Source organism: Misgurnus anguillicaudatus, chromosome 13 (assembly GCF_027580225.2).
Source record: "Misgurnus anguillicaudatus chromosome 13, ASM2758022v2, whole genome shotgun sequence".
NCBI classification, from domain to species: domain Eukaryota; kingdom Metazoa; phylum Chordata; class Actinopteri; order Cypriniformes; family Cobitidae; genus Misgurnus; species Misgurnus anguillicaudatus.
The window spans coordinates 35,479,199-35,498,041 of NC_073349.2; the positions used below are offsets into that span (position 1 = coordinate 35,479,199).

The 18,843-nt window shown below is 37.5% G+C and overlaps 1 long non-coding RNA gene and 3 other non-coding genes across 5 annotated transcripts in view; all 4 read right to left on the reverse strand.

The window, feature by feature from the left end:
• The window catches only part of LOC129435009 (uncharacterized), a 65,370-nt gene that overhangs the window by 39,574 nt on the left and 6,953 nt on the right, over nucleotides 1-18,843 (reverse strand). Inside the window, exons 2-6 of one of the 2 annotated variants that reach the window (XR_012373025.1) lie at nucleotides 14,782-18,781; nucleotides 12,930-14,684; nucleotides 10,383-11,195; nucleotides 10,092-10,153; nucleotides 8,090-8,343 (exon numbers count right to left, since the gene is read on the reverse strand). This is a non-coding gene — a long non-coding RNA (uncharacterized lncRNA). The remainder of the gene's footprint in view (nucleotides 1-8,089; nucleotides 8,344-10,091; nucleotides 10,154-10,382; nucleotides 11,196-12,929; nucleotides 14,685-14,781; nucleotides 18,782-18,843) is intronic. The other variant, XR_012373026.1, reaches the window with a different exon arrangement.
• On the reverse strand, nucleotides 12,386-12,550 carry LOC129435024 (U1 spliceosomal RNA). The gene has a single exon (XR_008641074.1). It is a non-coding gene; the product is annotated as a U1 spliceosomal RNA (small nuclear RNA).
• Nucleotides 13,321-13,510, reverse strand: LOC129435020 (U2 spliceosomal RNA). The gene has a single exon (XR_008641072.1). It is a non-coding gene; the product is annotated as a U2 spliceosomal RNA (small nuclear RNA).
• LOC129435018 (U2 spliceosomal RNA) lies at nucleotides 16,734-16,921 on the reverse strand. The gene has a single exon (XR_008641071.1). It is a non-coding gene; the product is annotated as a U2 spliceosomal RNA (small nuclear RNA).

Consider the following 18,843-nt stretch of genomic DNA (forward strand, 5'->3'; position numbering starts at 1 on the left):
TTTGTTGTCTAATTGTCTAAAGATTGTGAAAGTCATAAAAATAGAGCTTATAGCTGAGTCCTAAATCACTGCATGAATACAGAATTCCTGTTTAAATTAAATCAATCAGAGCCAAAAGTCTTTTAATATTACTGTATGTCTTAACATTTAAAGCAAAAGTTTGTGTTTTTACACCCTATTCCTTGATTATTTTTTATATTCACAACAGAGAGCTGTTGTTGTTAGTGGACATGTTAATGCACAAGAACATGTTTTCAATTTTGCAAATTTACTATCATTCTTGAAGCCCTCGAGACCAGTAATAAAATAAAATTATTTTAATGAATATTATTTTTAATATAATGTAATTTATATTATAATCGCATTATAATATAAATTATTTTGTAATGGCCAGACAGGCCTAATATGGTGAAAAATGATGCATTACATGCATTTCAAACTTATATGATTAAGACCCACAAAAAGGCCCGGGGAATATTTAGATTCAGATTTATTTGGTCCACTATCTCGTGCCAAAACGGGGGTATGTGTATGCTTTTACTTGTTGCTTGTTTGTTTTGCTTTGTTTTTTTGCTTTGCAGGGACACGGAAAATATTATGGCACAAGATAGCAAACCAAACAACTCTTTTATAAGTTTGAAACATCAACTTTAACTGAATCTGATTAGTCAATTTACTTTTATAGTTGGTTAAAACTGTGGGAAATGTTAAATCATCAGGAATTACAGTCCTACAGGTCACAAAGGTGTAAAAAGTTTAAAAGTGTGTACCATAAACAGACATCACAGCAGTTAAACATGTGAGCTGACTGTACTGAGAACAACTCAGAATAAAGTCATTTAAGTTTAAGATTAAATCTAAAGTTAATCCAGAAAATTTCCCCAGCAAAAATGGGATTTTTTATGCTCACAGTTTAAATGCAAATGCAGTTTATGGTGCTATACACACTCAGACTATACTGAAACAACATAGTCAAATATAACAGAAAATTCCCAACTTAATCTGGCCTCTGAAATTAATTTGCAAAAGTAATGATTCAAATCTTCTTAACAGGAAGAATTTACAACCTAATGCATTGCTGTCATTGACAGCTGTGTGGTAGTGACATCATTGTAAACTAAAGATGATGCCATGTCTTAATGCAAAATGCTCAAAAGTTTAGAAATGAATGTTTCTTTGTCTGTTATCTTTAACATCTTCCCTTTCAGGTGGATTACTATGACTCCTTAAGAGTCCAGATACTAGAGATGTATCTGAGCCTAAATACAGGCACAAACCAGAAATGCAGGTGATGGGTGTGATAATGCTTTAAGGGGTCATTCACATCTCACAGTAATAAAATAATATATTCATTATATGACCTCCCGATGTAGCATCGGAACTAAAATTGTGCAACACAGATTACTTTAAGTTAGAATCCACCCACTCCCAGGCATGAACATTTAATGCACATATTTTCACCATTGCAACAACATAACACTGTTACCTGATATAAGTTTTAAAACTATCCAGGCTGAAAACATCACACATATGTATGATTAATGACTAAGAATCCAAACTCTAAAGTTTGTCATACATGCAAAACCAACTAGCATCTCACACATAGGAAATCAAAGAACTCCTAATGATGCTAATTTATTTTTAATAAAAAACTGTGTTTGCATTTTTCTTTTGAACTACATGAAATGTTACAGTGTACGTAGGACATATACATGGTTATAGTCACAAATTAAGGTTTTTGTCTCTGATTGTATAAATAAAAGGTAGAAACTCTACTTGAAAACTCTAAATAAGACCTATTTGAGAATAAGATAAGTGAAGAATTAAGCCATTTGACGTGGTTGCAAACATGTCTAATGACATTCCAAACTTTAAAAATGGTTAGATCTGAAGTGCTGGCATTTCTATCGATCAACCACATGATTCTCAATCAGACACCTAGCCATTGATTGTGACTTTGCCAATGTATATGTATAGAATTTGTGAACAATGGTTAAATAAGAAATTCAAAATCTGTTTGTGTAAAGTTTTCTATGTATTTTTAATTTGCTTTACTGAAATTTTAGATTTACATGGTTAACTTGCATTTCAGTGTTCTGAACTTATAATATGGTTATTAAAACATAGTCATATATCATATAGATATGTCATATTATATATACCTTAGTATAAATATCTGTATTTTATATAACTATAAGTACATTTATTTGTATTATATTTGAATGCTATTATTTTATATGCTTTAATGATGTATACCACTGGTAAATATGCCAGTTAAAAACTTTTGCCACTCTTCCTTTAAAATACACAGATTATATCAAAATTCCACTCTATACAAGAGATGCATAATAGAGAAGAAATTGGTATTTAAATGGGATCAATTTATTTGTCACCTTATGGGATAAATTACTTTGAAAAGAGAAATAAGACCTTTTACAATTCGCACCTACTATTATGAAACATCTAATAATGTCATTTGTTTGTGTAATCTTTCACAACCATTTTCGTCCAATGAAGGTCAAGTTCTTCAGTGTTCAGCCATTGCATGATCATGTGTTTGATGTTCTTAAAATGTCCCACATACAGTGGTACACATTCTCAGTGTGAGGAATTCCTTCACCTATGGAGGTCTGACTATTCTACCAAAAACTACCTTCTGCCAATAGGTAACAGAGGACTTTTCAAAATGTCAGAGAAATATCCTAGGGAGGATCCCGCTAGACACATGTCTTTCCGTGGTGGGGAGACACTTTCAACGAACACAGCACACAGTCATTGACTGACACCATGAATTTGGTGCAACAGACGATTCTACAGACCGAGCATCATCTCAACCAGGCTCAGGTAGAATCAAACCTGGCCAAAGGAACAAATATTTTGTCAAGTTCATCTATTCGGTCTGCACAGTATGTGTACACTTGGTGGGACTGGATGTTTCGTGGGTGTGTGATTGGCAGTGGACTTGTGTTTATGCTTTCTTTGATTCAATGCTGCTATTTCAGGTCCACAATTCACTCTTTACGGACATCTGCCAACACTGCTTTCACCCTGAGTCCTCTACAAGTGCCCGCCATACAGAGACTGTTGCAATAAAAGAAAAAAACGCATAAGGATTTGAATATGACCAGCGATGGCCTTTAGGGACTATTTTTCAATTGCCCCAAAAGGGCCAAGGGAGGCGTTGTAGTACAGCTGGTATATAATAAACTTTAAGTTTATTTATGAAAAGACACTATAAAACAATTAAACCTCAGGTCGTGTTGCTAACCCAGATTTGACCCTCAGGTGGAACTGGTTACAGACATGAAACTCTTGGTGCTCCTAATCTCTTCATCACAAAGGCTTTTGCACTGTTAGCCTTTAGGCTCACATTACTGAGTATCTGCTGAAATATATATGATATTATGTATATATGTTGTTCTGAGATTGCAATTTTATATTCATGTTTGGCTTTATTTTAAAGGTCATGGTGCGATGAGTAAAAAGGTCTCATTTCTATAAGTCTAAGATCAGATGGATTAAGGTTTTAGAACTTAGGATAAAATATGCATTTCTTGTAGAGGTGGGGTTTTTGCCAGATACTTCTGGCTAGTTTGACCAGGTGCTCTTTAGTATCACTTGGCACAGGTCAAACTGGATTTTGACCAGGTGTACTTTAGTATCACTTGGTACAGGTCAAACTGGATTTTGACCAGGTGTGCTTTTGTATCACTTGGTACATGTCAAACTGGGTTTTTATGCCTTTGTCTCAAGCTGTGTATAAAAGGTGGCCTGGCAAAATGTTCTGGGGGGCCATTCTGTACTCAGAAGCTCCCACACTCTGTGTGTATTCCAACCTTATGGAGGCATCCTGTAACCAGGAGCTTCCACACTATGTTTGTATTCAAACATCATGGAAGAAACCTTTAACAAGAATCTTCCTACACCATTTTGGGTGTATTATATATTAATGATAGAAGTACTCTGTAGCCAGAGTGTCTATTGCCAGGTATGACTTTGTAACTTTTGCAACTGTTGATCATTTTAATTGGAATTGAATCATATTCTGTATTATATGATATTCTTTAAACTGGAACCTGCCTGGTATAATAAATTGTTATAATTGATTCAATTTAATTCTTCAGAAAATGTATTGATTTATTTTAATTATTTCAGAAATTATTATGACTAGTAGATTAGAAGGAGTCTGGTATTACCGCAAGATTATTCTGTCAGGATATGATCACACTGGGGTTTTGATGGTTGAATGGAGCATGGGGCACATTCATTAAAACTCTCAGATTTATGTCTATCACCTGCCTTAGCAAGTTGCATGAGAGCTAAACTAAAGTAACTATTTTTATGATCGGAGCAAGCATGGAGCGGCCAGACATAGAAATATTAGTTTTCCCGGCAACCTCTGACTAAGATCAGACTGACAATTTTGTGTCCGTGAGATATACACAACGGCCGGCGTATACTCTGTGCGATACCGGGTCCCTAATGAACGAATAACTAAGACTATGGGAATTTATAAATAATCAATATCTAAATTATGATCAACAGATAACTGGAATAATACACTACATTCTTATAAATTGGAGTCAGATTATAATTTAACCACAGAGGTCAAAGAAATAAAGTAAATAAATGGAATTATTCTTCTAGAAGCGCTACGGAAGGAAAGAACACGTGATACCTTCACCACCGCATTGGACTTCGACGTTGGGCCAATTGGGTGGCGTCTTACAATATGCTTGTGGCCAGTTCATGCTTTAAACAACACCACCACTCCGCCTCCAGTTACTCAGGCCCGGAATCACACCACCCTGCCATTGACTCCAACACATGTAACTCCAATTCTGAACCACACTTCCCTGTCATCAACTTCACTTTCAACCACACAGCCTTTTAATCTTACAAGTTTTACATCAACGGAGCGTGCAACCGCACAGACTCTGAACCATACCTCCTTTACGTCAATTACGTTTGCAACCACACAAACTTTGAACTCTACATCCCTTACGTCAACAGCGCTTGCACCCACACAGACTTTGAATCACACATCCCTTATGTCAACGCCATAAACAAACAGACTTTGAATAACACATCCCTTAGGTCTTTAACGTTACTACCGTCAACACAAACGCTTAACCAAACGAACTTGCCATTGATTGTTGAACCCTCAAAAGGACTGAGGAACAATACAATCTCAAATACAACTGAACTAATATGGAGAGGAAAACAACGTAGAGACATTGAGGAAGATTACAGTATGTATGGAGAAGATACCCAACTAGACATTTTATGGGAAACAGCACAAAGTAATCAATGGTATGAATGGGCATATATAGTGCCAAATCTATTTGATTTTGAAAAATGTGCTGAGATGAATAGACTCCATTGTAATGTGAAACTGTTCAAACCTATTTGTCCAGCAGAATGTTTGGGTTCGCTAAGTAATAGCAAAGAAAGACTTATGTATCGACACAAACGATCATTAGCAGCTAGATGTCGAGGTATCGGTGTATCAAAAATTATGCATATACAAAATGGTCAAATAGAAATCCCACAATGGTACATCATAGATTATAGTAAGGAATATGAGTGCTTTGTAAAAACCACAGGGAATATTAATATGGGACAATGTAAAGGAAAATGCAAAGTAATTTGGACTTTAGATAAGACAAAAATTCGACACGTCAGCGATACCTTAGATCTCCCACCTATGAGGTCATCAGGAATAAAAAATGGGAAGAAAATAATTCAAGAAAAAAACTGTGAAAATCAAACTACAGCATTCCCCGATGTAGACACCTATACTGATCAAACACAAGCAATAGCAGATTTTTTCTGGGTTTGCGGACATAGAAAACTTTTACATTCTTTGCCTTTAGGATGGAAAGGAAAATGTACAAGAGTACGACTAATACAGGAGATTCATATAATGGAATGGGATTTCGATTACAAGTCAGAACCAAAGGACACAAGTAACCATAGAGTTAAGAGAGGTTACGAATCAGATCCTACAGTATACATAGACGCAATAGGTCAACCCAGAGGTATACCAAATCAATTTAAGGCCCGAGATGAAGTTAAAGCAGGTTTTGAGTCAATATTCATTTGGATTTCACAAAATAAAAATACAGAATGGATCAATTATATATACTATAACCAGTAGCGATTCATTAACCACACCAATGAAGCTTTAACTTTACATGGAGAGCAACTAGATGCAACCAGTAAAATGACATGGCAAAATAGACTTGCGCTTAATTGGATATTAGCGGATAAAGGCGGAGTGTGTATTTTATTTTCTAATTACTGTTGTAGTTTCATTCCTAATAATACAGCACCAGAAGGTACGTTTACAAAAGCCATGACCAAACTTAAAGAGTTACAGATAGAAATGGCAACTAATGCCGGAAGGGATGAGAAAATGTGGGATTGGTTCGATTTAAAACTAGGAGCATGGGGAGCTTGGTTAGCAAAATTAGGAATATTATTTTGTTGTGTAATACCGTTATTAAAATCCTTTGTTATCAAAGCTACCGTTAAACAAATGGAAATGATAACTTATCAGGATGATAAAAAACTAAAGGCACAAAATGATCAGTCCGTGCATTACCAGGACTTACTTTACAGAACAGTAATGAACCTACAGTTAGTAAATGAATATTCAAGCACCTCTGAGGAGGATGAAAACGAGGAATAAAAGCAAACCTCAAGCGCATGTAGGTTAAGTATAATCAAAACGTATTACTTACTTAAAATATATTATTAGGTAGTACTTTTGTTTTATTGATTTGATTTTACTTTTTGTTTTGGGTTTTATATGTATGCTTAGCTTCAGTTTATATTGGGGAATTTTATATTCACTTATTTTATTCAATTTAATTTTACATGTCTCTCATGTTTATCATGCATACCTAACTTAGATTTTAGTATCAATTATTTCAATTTACTAATTTTATTTGGTTTAATTTAAATTTTACAGTTTACTCTATGGTTATCATACATACTTAGTTTTGTTGATTATTTCTAGTTACTTCTTTTATTTGATTTAACTTTATATTTACTTTATAATTAATATGCACGCTTTACTTAATTTTGTTAATTTCTACTTACTTGGTTTGATTTTACCTTACATTTATTTTTTCTCTATGCATACTTTATTTTGTTTTAATTACTTACTATATTATTACTTTTCATTTGCCAACATTTATATACACGGTATGAATATCATATATTCTATATCATGTATTTACCCAGTTTTACCACATATATTCAATATAACTACAACAGCCGCAGACAAGTGCAGAACCAATTGCACACAAACTGTTTATGTAGGACTTAAGTTCTTTTACTTTTACATTCAAAGACAAAATAAGAATGGAAAGATGTTTGCTCTTATTGTCCATAGTTCGAAGTGCAGTGGCATAATTTAGTAATTGGTAATGTATAGTGGTTTTCTTTAACCACGATATATAGTGATAACTGAAAAACTGAATTATGAAACGGCACTCCGGATTACAATAAATAAACAGGAAAACTGAGGCTAGGTAAGCCACAGAGCAGGGATTATGATGATGTTTGTTTTAATCCGAATATAAAGGAAATAAGTATAATCTTACTTTACCATTATGTTTTTCTATATGAATATAACCATAGTTTACCAGTGTGTGTTTACCATTATGTTTTCTATATGAATATAACCATAGTTTACCAGTGTGTGTATGAAATTTACCAGCATGCATTGCAGTCTGTTCTTATACATGAGGAAGGTCGTTACATGCCGAAGGCCGAGACAAAAGACGTACTGTACTCTTGACAAAGTGATGCCATATGTTTTCCATATGATACAAACCATATGTTTCTGAATATTAGACCATATATGGAGTACATGGGGTGGGGAGGCCACCTTATATATACCACTTGTGGTACAGTAAAACTTTAGTGGATCTTGCAAGATCTCCTCACGGCTTTATTTCGCTGACAATAAAGTCCATCTTTGAAATCAAAACCTAAGACTGAAGATTGTTTCATCTGAAAAGGGGAAAAACACAACACAACCACGCACAAAAGAAGCAAACTCTGGTTTTAAACTCACCTTGTTTGTGCCCGTAAAGCGCCCGAGGCGATGCATGGAGTGGACGGAGAAAGCCTCGCTTCCATTTCCGAAGGTCAAAAATCCATTTAAACGTGTAGTCCCCGGTGTCCACTTGATCTTATCCAAAAAGCCGAGAAGCGATAGCGCAATGGGAGCCGGAGAAGGCCCTGACTGTCGGGATGGAGGTTAGCGGGTCAGAGGTCTGGCACTGAAGGTCTGGGTCAATTCCTCGCCGTGTGCATTTCACTCTATACCTGTAAAAAAACATACAAATACATAAAAAAACACAGAAACAGTTATCACTTATACAAAAAGAAACATGAAGGTAAAGCTTCAGTTAATTTGCTCGCTGATTGCTTTTTGCATGCACATAAAAAACTGAACAAAACTGATATACTAAACAAAATAGGCCCTGAAATTGAGGAACACCAGCTGTATAGTATAAAACAGTGTGACCCTTCTCTTTGGTTTCAAGTTTGAAAGTTTCGAACCTACGCAACACTCTTAAGACAAATGCTCCCAAATAGTACCAAATAAGGGTTCTTCAGCATGTAACCATAGCAGAACCCGTTTTTTTGGTACTATATGGAACCTTTTTATACGGTTCTATAAATAATCTTGCCTTGAAAAGTGCTCACCTCAATGGTGCTATAAAAAAACATTAATTTATCAGCTGTCAGGAGTGACATTTTTGTTATTTATCCACTTTTTAATGTATAACACTTGATAAAGATTATTATTTATTGTCAATTCTTCACATGTTTCAAGCATACAAAGCAATCGAAATACAAGGTGCATCAGCATTTAGTTAATATGCCACCTAGTGTTGGGCGATATGCCCTATTTTGAGATCGTCCTATCGTCAGCCTGTGAGATCAGCGATACACGATATTATCGGGGGGCGGGGCAGTAGTTTACTCATTTTTTTAATTTGTTAATTTTTTACTCATTATAACAAGTCACTTGATGGGTGGACAAAAAAAAACAAGAGCAACACCGTCATGACCGCAACCTTCTTAAAACTGATGCCATAAGCCATTAATGCGAGCGCGTCATTAAAACCCTATCATGATTACTTAATAACTGTAAAAACATACATCTGCGCATGCACACACACATGCGCGCACATACAAACAATTCAATGCATTGGTTTAGTGCTGTTGCAGAAGACTACACGTGTCAAGCAGTGGTGCTCTCATGAGGTGCCTTTTTAAACGCATCAGTCCAGCGGAACGCGATCATATTTTAAACACAATCATATATTAAACACGAGGGACATGTTGCTACAACTCATTGAAATTCATATCATAAACAGGATTAATAGTGATCTGACTTCGGAGAGAGCGCAGCTCTCTCTGCACGTACGCGAGAGTGAGAGAGGCGCTAATATGCAGCGGGTCATATTTTAAACAAAAAAGTTTGCCTCAGCTCGCATGAAACGCATTAAACTGAACAAATACATAAGGATTACTACTTAAGTTTATGTTTAGACTTCGGACAGACGCGAGAGCGCGTGCACGTGAGACAGAGAGAAGCACAGCTGCTCATGACGCGGCGCGCTGGATTTAGTGGTAGAAGGAGACCAAGACGCGCGCATTAATTGCAGGTACGTGCAAGAAGGAATTCTCTCTTTACAAGCTCTCCGCGTAAAGTGAAGCCCACAAACCCTCATGTGAGGAAAAGCATGCATTGTGGGTGTTAATATAAAACTATGATGATAAAAATAATAATAATAACCATTCGCCAACTATCGTCATTACTATCGCCATGAAAGCCTGCCATTGGCGATATGTCTGAAGATCGTCGATACACGATACTATCGTCTATCGGCACAACCCTAATGCCACCTGGAGCTGGAATCAGCTTTCAGAAGAGATCAGATGTGTTTCAACAGTAGACACTTTTAAATCTAGATTAAAAACACATCGGTTTAACTTTGCATTTACTGAATGATTTAAAACAGTATGTCTAAAACAGTATAAAAGAATACAACAGTATGAACCTGTAGCTGGAATCAGCTTTCAGAAGAGATCAGATGTGTTTCAACAGTAGACACTTTTAAATCTAGATTAAAAACACATCGGTTTAACTTTGCATTTACTGAATGATTTAAAACAGTACGAATGAAACAGTATAAAAGAATAAAACAGTATGAACCTTACCTGTTATAAAGGGATTAAAGCTTACGGTATGGTGCTTACCTGCAGAAAGAAATAAAGTACAATAAGAACACACAGAACTTCAATTTTCAAAATTATTTTAACAATAAATGATGATTATTTTACTGGTTTACCTGTTTGTGATTACCACAGAATCCCGTCACCTGGCTATGGTCTTCATTTGGTGAACTGTTCTTCAGTCATAATTGACCTATACAAGAAATAGAGAAGAATAATAAGCAATTCTGCTCTTACATGTAGATGTGCCCCAAGAACACAGACACACCGGCTCCAAAAAGTTGAAACAGTACATTTCTGTTATTTTAATGTGGCAAATGTGTCAGATTTAAAAGAATCATACATTACCTTTAAAACAGGATGCACACTGCATTAAATACCTTTACTCCCAGCATAAGCAAGCAATTTTCAAAATGCTTTTAAAAGTAAATGGTGATTATTTTACTCGTTTACCTGTTTGTGACTACCATAGAATCCTGTCACCTGGATTTCAGGCTTGTAAAGCAAATAATGAAGTACATTAACATTGACTTCCATAGTAGGAAAAAATATTTTGGAAATATCGTGATAAATGATGAAGAAAATATTTAGAAAAATTATGGTTAGCACACGGTTGATGGTACCTATTAAATTTCATCATATTTTTTATTCCTACTATGGAAGTCAATGGTCACTATCTGCTGTGGGTTTACCATCATTCCTCAAAATATCTTCTTTTGTGTTAATCAGAAAAAAAACGAATGCCTACAGGTTTAAAACAACACGAGGATGAGTAAATTATGACAGAATTATCATTAGTATAAATTGAAATATTTTCTTACTGCAAGTCATTTAGGTAATCAAGAAAATACTTTACCCGTTGTCTTTGCGAGTTAAACAAATACAGCTTTGCTTCCAGGTCGGTCGACGTTGCTGTTGTTTTTCGACAGCTGTAGTATGAAGGGTAGCGAATGAATGAATACATTGCACAAAAAAATTCATTTTTAACTATACAAATATCTATTCAATTCAATTCAATTTTATTTATATAGCTCTTTTCACAATTGGTGATTGTTTCAAAGCAGCTTTACATTAATAGAAGCAGTGGAAAGCACAGAAAAACGACAGATAGCACAACATAATACACGATAGCACAAGCAGCTAAATTTGCTGCGGCTATGAATCAACATTATAAGCGTGCGTATTGCTAATGTAACGTAAAGAAGAGGGTAATAAGTTAAGCCCAAGAAGGCTGCCTCCCCGGGTTGAAAAACCCCCTAGGAGAAAAAAAACCCAGGCTCAGCCGGGGAAGTAAAAAAAGTCATAGGAGGGAAAAACCCTTGGGAGATATATTTATATATACATTGAAACGATTAAGGAGATTAGGCGGAGGTTAAGAGGGTTCTGCCGGTGGTCCTTGGTCATGCATCAGCTGGGCATCAGGTTGAAGGTTTGCCGGGCATCACGTTAAAAAGTCTTAAAATAAGATGCATTTTTTTGATGAGCAAAATGACCCAAGAAAATAAGCTTAGCCTTTCGGGAAAAAAAAACATAAAATTTAAGTGAATTTGGGCTTAAAACAAGCAAATAAATCTGCCAAAGGGGTAAGAAACAAATCTAGATTTAAACACTTAATTCAAGAAAAATTGTCTTAGCCCATTGTCAGATTTGTTGGCTTGTTTAAATGTACATTCATGTACAATGTTTCATTTTGTCTTGTATTTCTAAGCATTTTGTATTGCCCAACGTTGTCTAGGTTGTTTAACTGTTGTCATTTTCTTTTAAAAGCTTTATGATTTATTAGTTTGGATGGTTGCCATTCCTAAGAACCTCTTATATTGGAAGTAAAAGAATCATCTAAGCATTATTTTGTTGAATGTCTCTTAGACATGTAGCTGTTTGATTGTGGTTCTATTTAATGGCTAGTCTATACTTGGGGAATGGTAAGACAACTATTAGATTTTCACTGACAACCGAAATTAAGCCTTATTTTAGCCTAGACACATATTCGGGGTCTATTATAAGTTATGTAGTCGTTTAATAGCCGCTTTTTTGACGACTAATGTGTTCTTGTGCCGTGGTTAGACGTCTCTTGGATTTTCCGTAAAATGACAAACAAATCTATTTTTAACACAAAGGGCAGGGGAGAGCGCGAACGCAGTCCCCCACTATCAGCAATTTTGCAGTCGAGATTCCCACATTTGGGGAATTTGCAAAGGGTCAGCACAACCGGAGTGCAATGGCTGAGCCTCGCCCTGGGTGAACAACCTTCATGATCATGGTATCTCCCCTGCCAGGTAAGTATGAGCAACACCCTTTGAGGCCAGACGGCCGCATCTTCCTGTGACCGATCACATCGACGGCGCCCCCGAAGGCCGTCCGACTACCATATAATTACTGTGTGTGACCAGGTGGAAAGGCGCACAAAGCCAGGTTTGAAACCAAATATTCTTCGAGATCTACCCTTATTCCGTTTCCAGCCCGGTTAAAGCGTGCAGAGAGAAAAATGCTAAACAATTTAAATCAAATGGATTTAAATAGCGCATTACAATATATCGTTTCGTTGTTACAAAGTAACTTTACGTGGAATAGAAACAAAGAAGTGTACAGAGCAATCGAGAAACAACGAAAGCGTAGCAATTTTAGAACGTGGATAAATAAAAACACAGGGCTCAATGACTTACCCGTTGTCGTTGTGAGTTAAACAAATACAGCTATGCTTCCAGGTCTGTCGACGTTGCTGTGGTTCTTCGACAGCTGTAGTATAGTGAAAAAAAGTTTTCAGGTGTTTTGAACTGACAATCTGTCTCGTTTGCTTTTTTTGCGCCTTCAGCTGTGTCAAGGATGTTTAAGTCGTCATCGTATCACCTCCGCAAACTTGTAAAGAAAACAATTAAATACATTACAAAAACATTTCTTTATCAGCGTGTTCTTTCCACGCAAGCTTTTCGTTAAACCAATAATGCCAACGACAACACACCAGTTTTAAAACACACATGGATCAGAAAACACTCTGTCATTCACGCACAAAAGAAATTCTGTTTTTTTTTTACTTGACTTGTTTGTCCCCGAGAAGAGGAGCGCACCATTCATGGAAACACTGCAATACCATGTCGATGCATGGAGTGGAAGGAGCAAGCTCCGCTTCCATTTCCGAAGGTCAAAAATCCATTTAACATATAGTCCCTGGGTAGGAGACGTATGAGAAATTAAACTGATAAGAACAGATTTTTTTTTTATTGTCACACAATCATGTAAAACATCTTTCAATCACTTCAAATTAAATAAAATACATGTATTTGTCGTAGTTAAAAAAGGTAAAAAGAAATAATAAATTATTCAATAGTCACATTATTTAAAAAACACAAACAATTTACCACATAAATAATAAAAGCTCACTCTTATGGCTGTGCATAAACTACAAGTGGGTACTTTAACAAACTTAAACCATCATTTCTGATAAGAACAGATTTTTTCTTTCAAAAAGTTTTATAGTTGCAAATCTTTTAACATTGACACACTGTTAAAACTATTAAAAAATAATAAATCTATTGAAATAAGAGAGTTGAAAATATTAGCACTCTTTAAATATCTGTATGTTCAAATCCATAATTCCTCCATTGTGTTTAAAAAAGCCAGTGTTCAATGTTAATCAATCTTTTCATAAATAGCCTTTAAATTTTTTTTGTTAAAAACAGTTCAGTATTTGTTCAGGACCGGGGTGGTGAGATCTTTATCAATGGGCAATCATCTTGCTCTCCAGCACCAGTCACTAAGCCCTCCACTTCCGGAGCCCAGCGGAGATCTTTACCCTCTGGCCCGCTGTTCCCTTAGCCAGATGTTGGTGAGGGTGCATCTACGGGCAACCAGGGTCGGTGGGGGCCGGGACCTTCACTGTGTGACCCCGGCCCCCCGTCCGAATGCCAGTGCGTGGTCCCACCTGCAGCAGGTTCTTCACCATCAGCTTGCGTGCGTGGAGGGGCACCATCACACCTTTCCGCACCAGCAGGTTTCTGGTAGTCCAGACAACCTCTTTGATGGAGTTCAGGGTGAGCCAGAGCGAGGCAAACTGTTGCACTGTTAGGTCTTTCAAACTCCGGCCCACCCCTAAGATGGCAAGCTTATAGTCCATCTGGACCCCACCTGCTGGCAGGCACGGGAAAAACAGGGGGCCGGTCGTGGTCCACAGGTCCCGTGCAGCGCCGCACTCCCATAGTGTGTGTCGCACGGACTCTGATGCGCCGCATTCCGGCTGCGGACATTTGGGGTTGGTGGCCATTCCCGGGAGTGCATAACCGCCCTGGTCGGAAGGATCTCATGGGCCGCCATCCATGTCAGGTCTCTGTGTCTGTTCTGGAGAGCAGGGTGTGCAGCATTCTTCCAAACCTCTTGTGCCTCACGTATCGTGAGGCCTGCCACTGGCTCACCTTCTCTCGGTCCTGCACAAAAGAAAAAAAACATTTGTGGTCACTTAAAATTGTGACATCTTGCTGTTCCAATGTGTGTTTTTTCAAAAACTTTTTAATAAAATCATACTCTTTAGGCAGATTAAAAGACACTGGAGTTGTTAGGTCAACTGGAAAAATCTTTAAAGTGCGTAAATATGACCCCATCCAGAACCTTGCCAAGGCAGCCATTTTGTTATCTCTGGGTGGAGTCACAGCGTACTTTATATGTAATGCAGTAAATCTGCTTCCTAAAAACAATTGGGGGTCTGGGAGCCCTTTTCCTCCATTCTCCTTCCTTTTCTTCACAACCTCCCTTCGAATTCTCTCCCATTTGGACCCCCATAAGAAGTAAAACTCCCGCCCGTTCCAAACCTAAAAGAAAAGACCTTGGGGGACTAAAAACAGAACACAGTAATAAGAGCACAGGTAAAATCACAGCTTTGTAAATTAAAATCTTACCCTCCAATGTCAATGTCCTTAAACCCCAAAAACCCAGTCGTTGCCTAACTTTCCCTATAGTGTCTGCCCAGTTGCTTTTTCCACCCCCCTCCCTGTCAAATTTCACCCCTAAAATCTTTAAGTCTGTATTCTTTATGGTCACGTCAAGGCCTAGTCTGTCAATGTGTCCCCATGGTCCAAAGAGTTGGGCTTCGGGCTTACTCCTGTTGAGCTTAGCGCCCGAGGCCTTTCATAAAACTCTCTGGACTGAAATAAAATCAGTTGTTAAAAGAGTCACATCATCCATATATAAAACACATTTAGCAGTCAGTCCTCCGGTTTCAGGTAAGTTCAGTCCTTTGATCCATTGGGTCCCTTCTCAAGAGCTGTGCCAGTGGCTCAATGCAAGCCACATATAAGAGTGGGGATAACGGACACCCTTGCCGTATGCCGCTGCGTATATTAACTGCTTTTGTCAGGTGCCCATTTATTAGAATTCTGCTGGTTATTTCTTTGTAGAGCATACCCACCCACACTAAAAACCTCCCTGGGAATCCCATTTTTTTTCAGTACCCGAAACAGGTACTGGTGCGAGACCCGATCGAACGCTTTCTCAAAGTCTAAATTTAGAACCAATAACCTAATATTTCTGTCTCTCGCAAAACAGATGGCATCTCTGATCAATATTAGGCTGTCAGTGATCTTCCTCCCGGGCACCGCACAAGCTTGATCCGGGTGAATTATGTCCTCTAAAATCCTCGACATATGACCGTAAAAGTTTGCTAAAAAGTTTGCAGTCAAAATTTAAAAGGCTGATTGGTCTCCATGTCTTTAGGTCTGATTTGTCACCTTTTTTTGTGAAGAAGCAAAACTATCCCTAGTCTAAAACTGTCAGAAAGTATGTCAAGTCTGTCAAATTCATTAAAAACATTTAATACCTCATGTACTAAAATATCCCAATTTTTTTCATAAAATTCTACAGGAAGCCCATCACTTCCTGTGGACTTACCTTTTTTTAAAGTTGTTCTAACATTTTGTGAGTTCTATGATTGTAAAATCCTGATTTAAAAAGTACACTCATCTTGAATTTTCTTTTTTAAACTATTTAAAACTTGATATAAAACATCTTCCTGCACCTTCTTTTCATTATATAACTCGCCATAAAAATCTTCCACTTCCTTTAAAATATCTTCAGTACAATTTGCTTCTCTTCCTCCCATGTTTAACTTAGTATTTGTACCACCCTTTGATATAATCTTTTTGAAAAAGTACCGTGTGCACAGCTGTAGTATGAAGGGTAGTGAAAAAAGTTTTCAGGTGTTTTGAACATCCCAATCTGTCTCGTTCGCTTTTTTGCACCTTCAGCTGTGTCGAGGATGTTTAAGTCGTCATCGTATCACCTCCGCAAACTTGTAAAGAAAACAATTAAATACATTACAAAAACATTTCTTTATCAGCGTGTTCATTTCCACGCAAGCTTTTCGTTAAACCAACTACAACACACCAATTTTAAAACACACATGGATCAGAAAACACAATGTCATTCACGCACAAAAGAAGCAAATTCTGTTTTTTTTTACTTGACTTGTTTGTCCCCGAGAAGGGGAGCGCACCATTCATGGAAACACTGCAATACCATGTCGATGAATAGAGTGGAAGGAGCAAGCTCCGCTTCCATTTCCGAAGGTCAAAAATCCATTTAAAATATAGTCCCCGGGTAGGAGACGTATCAGACATTAAACTGATAAGAACAGATTTTTTCTTTCTATTTTTGTTTATTGATACAAGATCATCATATAAATAGTCAGGTTACATAAAACATTATAAACCCCTGCACATGCAGGTCTAAAAACAAAAATAGATCTGAAATAAAACATAATTTTAATGAGGATTGAAAACGCCATTAAAATCCTGAAGCTCTAAAACACAAAATATAAAATATCCACATGCTACTTAAAAGCACCTCTGTAAAGTATGTAATTTTTTAAAACCATTAGAAGTAACTACAGTTCAATATACTTCATATTTAGAATAACATTAGTTATTTACAAGTGCTTCCAGTGTGTTTTAAGAACCAGGATAAAAAACAATATTAAAAAAGTGTTAAAACAGTAATTTGTAATCCTCTAATCAGTAAAAGCAGAATAAAATGGGGTAAAAAACAGTGTTCTATTGTACTGGACCGGGGAGGTGAGCCTTCCCTTTTGGCCCACCTCCAGCCCTCAGTTCCGAGCAATCAGACTCTGCTTCAGGGACCCAGAAGAGATCCCCACCCCCTGGCCCGCTGTTCCCGTAGCCAATGGTGGTGAGGGTGCATCTACGGGCGACCAGGGTCGGTGGCAGCCAGGACCCTCTCTGTGGCAACCCCGGCCCCCCCATCCGAATGATTAGGTGCGGTGCCCCTGCAGCATGTACTCGACCGTCCTTACCGTGGCGTGGAGGGGCACCGTCACCCGTTTCCCCACCAGCAGGTTTCTGGCAGTCCAGGGATTGGTGTATTTGTGACAGACAGAAATGAAAAAAAAATTATATATATATATATATAATTTTATATATATCATTACATTGAATAAACAATCTCAAAGTGCTAGTGTTCATAATGTAAATTCAACTAACAAAACAATGTAAAGATTTCATTGACAGACTTTGATGCAAAATGTAGCCCTTTATTATACAGAAATTTGCTGTTGGTGTATTAGCCTAGGACAACACGCTCGCCAGATTGTTTTATCTAAACAGCCCTATGTTGTTAAAAATGACTATTTACCAGGTATACAGCCACCAGGAATGAATGGGGCAAGGCTAAATCCTAACACATTCACAACGCGATGTACAAAGATTAAGTGCATGCATTGAAAAAAGATAGGTATGTATTAATTAGTCTAAGTTGAGGTAAGAACATAGTAAAATATTGAAAAACGGTGGGTTTTCCTTTAACATTACTCTCGCATCAGCTATTGTGTAAACAGTCACATTTACCCACATCACGAATGACTGCCCACGGAAGCGCGCACCGCAGCCACCGTAATGAAGTTACTCAGGGTAACGTTAGTTAAGAATTCGAGTAGTAGCCGTATATCTCGGAACTCAGGGCAGAGCACCCGAGTAACGATAAGCCTAGCTAACAATCGTCCTGCTAAGTTAGCTAACATTAGTCATTTTGCTCGAAGCATAGGCAAACTTTATGCAAGGTCTACGTTTGTGCATTACTCGACGTTGACTCGTTCCTAAAAATACAATATAAGCGGTAGCTAACGCTAATTTAAATCAAGCAAACAAATAGTTTTTGCTCCAAAAAGTTGACTTACCTTGAATAAGATGGTTCCTTCATGTTAAAAGTGTCCATCAGCCTCGGTAGGGCAGCCTCGCGACCCCCCCACCACCTCAAAAAAAAACTCTCCGGTTCTACGCGATTCACGTGAATGACCCAATTGACCAAGAAAACGGCGATTGTCGCCGAAAAGCCATGGGCACCTTGCGTTGGTGGACATGCCCCTGGAGTGCATGACTGCCCTGGTCGGGAGGATCTCATTCACCATTCACGAAAGGTCCTTATGCCGGTTCCGGAGAGCAGGGTGGGCTGCGTTCCTCCACGCAGTCTATGCCTCGCTCTCAGTTAGGCCTGACACTGGGCTCACCTTCTCCCGATCCTGCACAACACAGATTATTTTTTTATGATTAGTTAAAACGTTCAAATTTTGATTTTCACAAT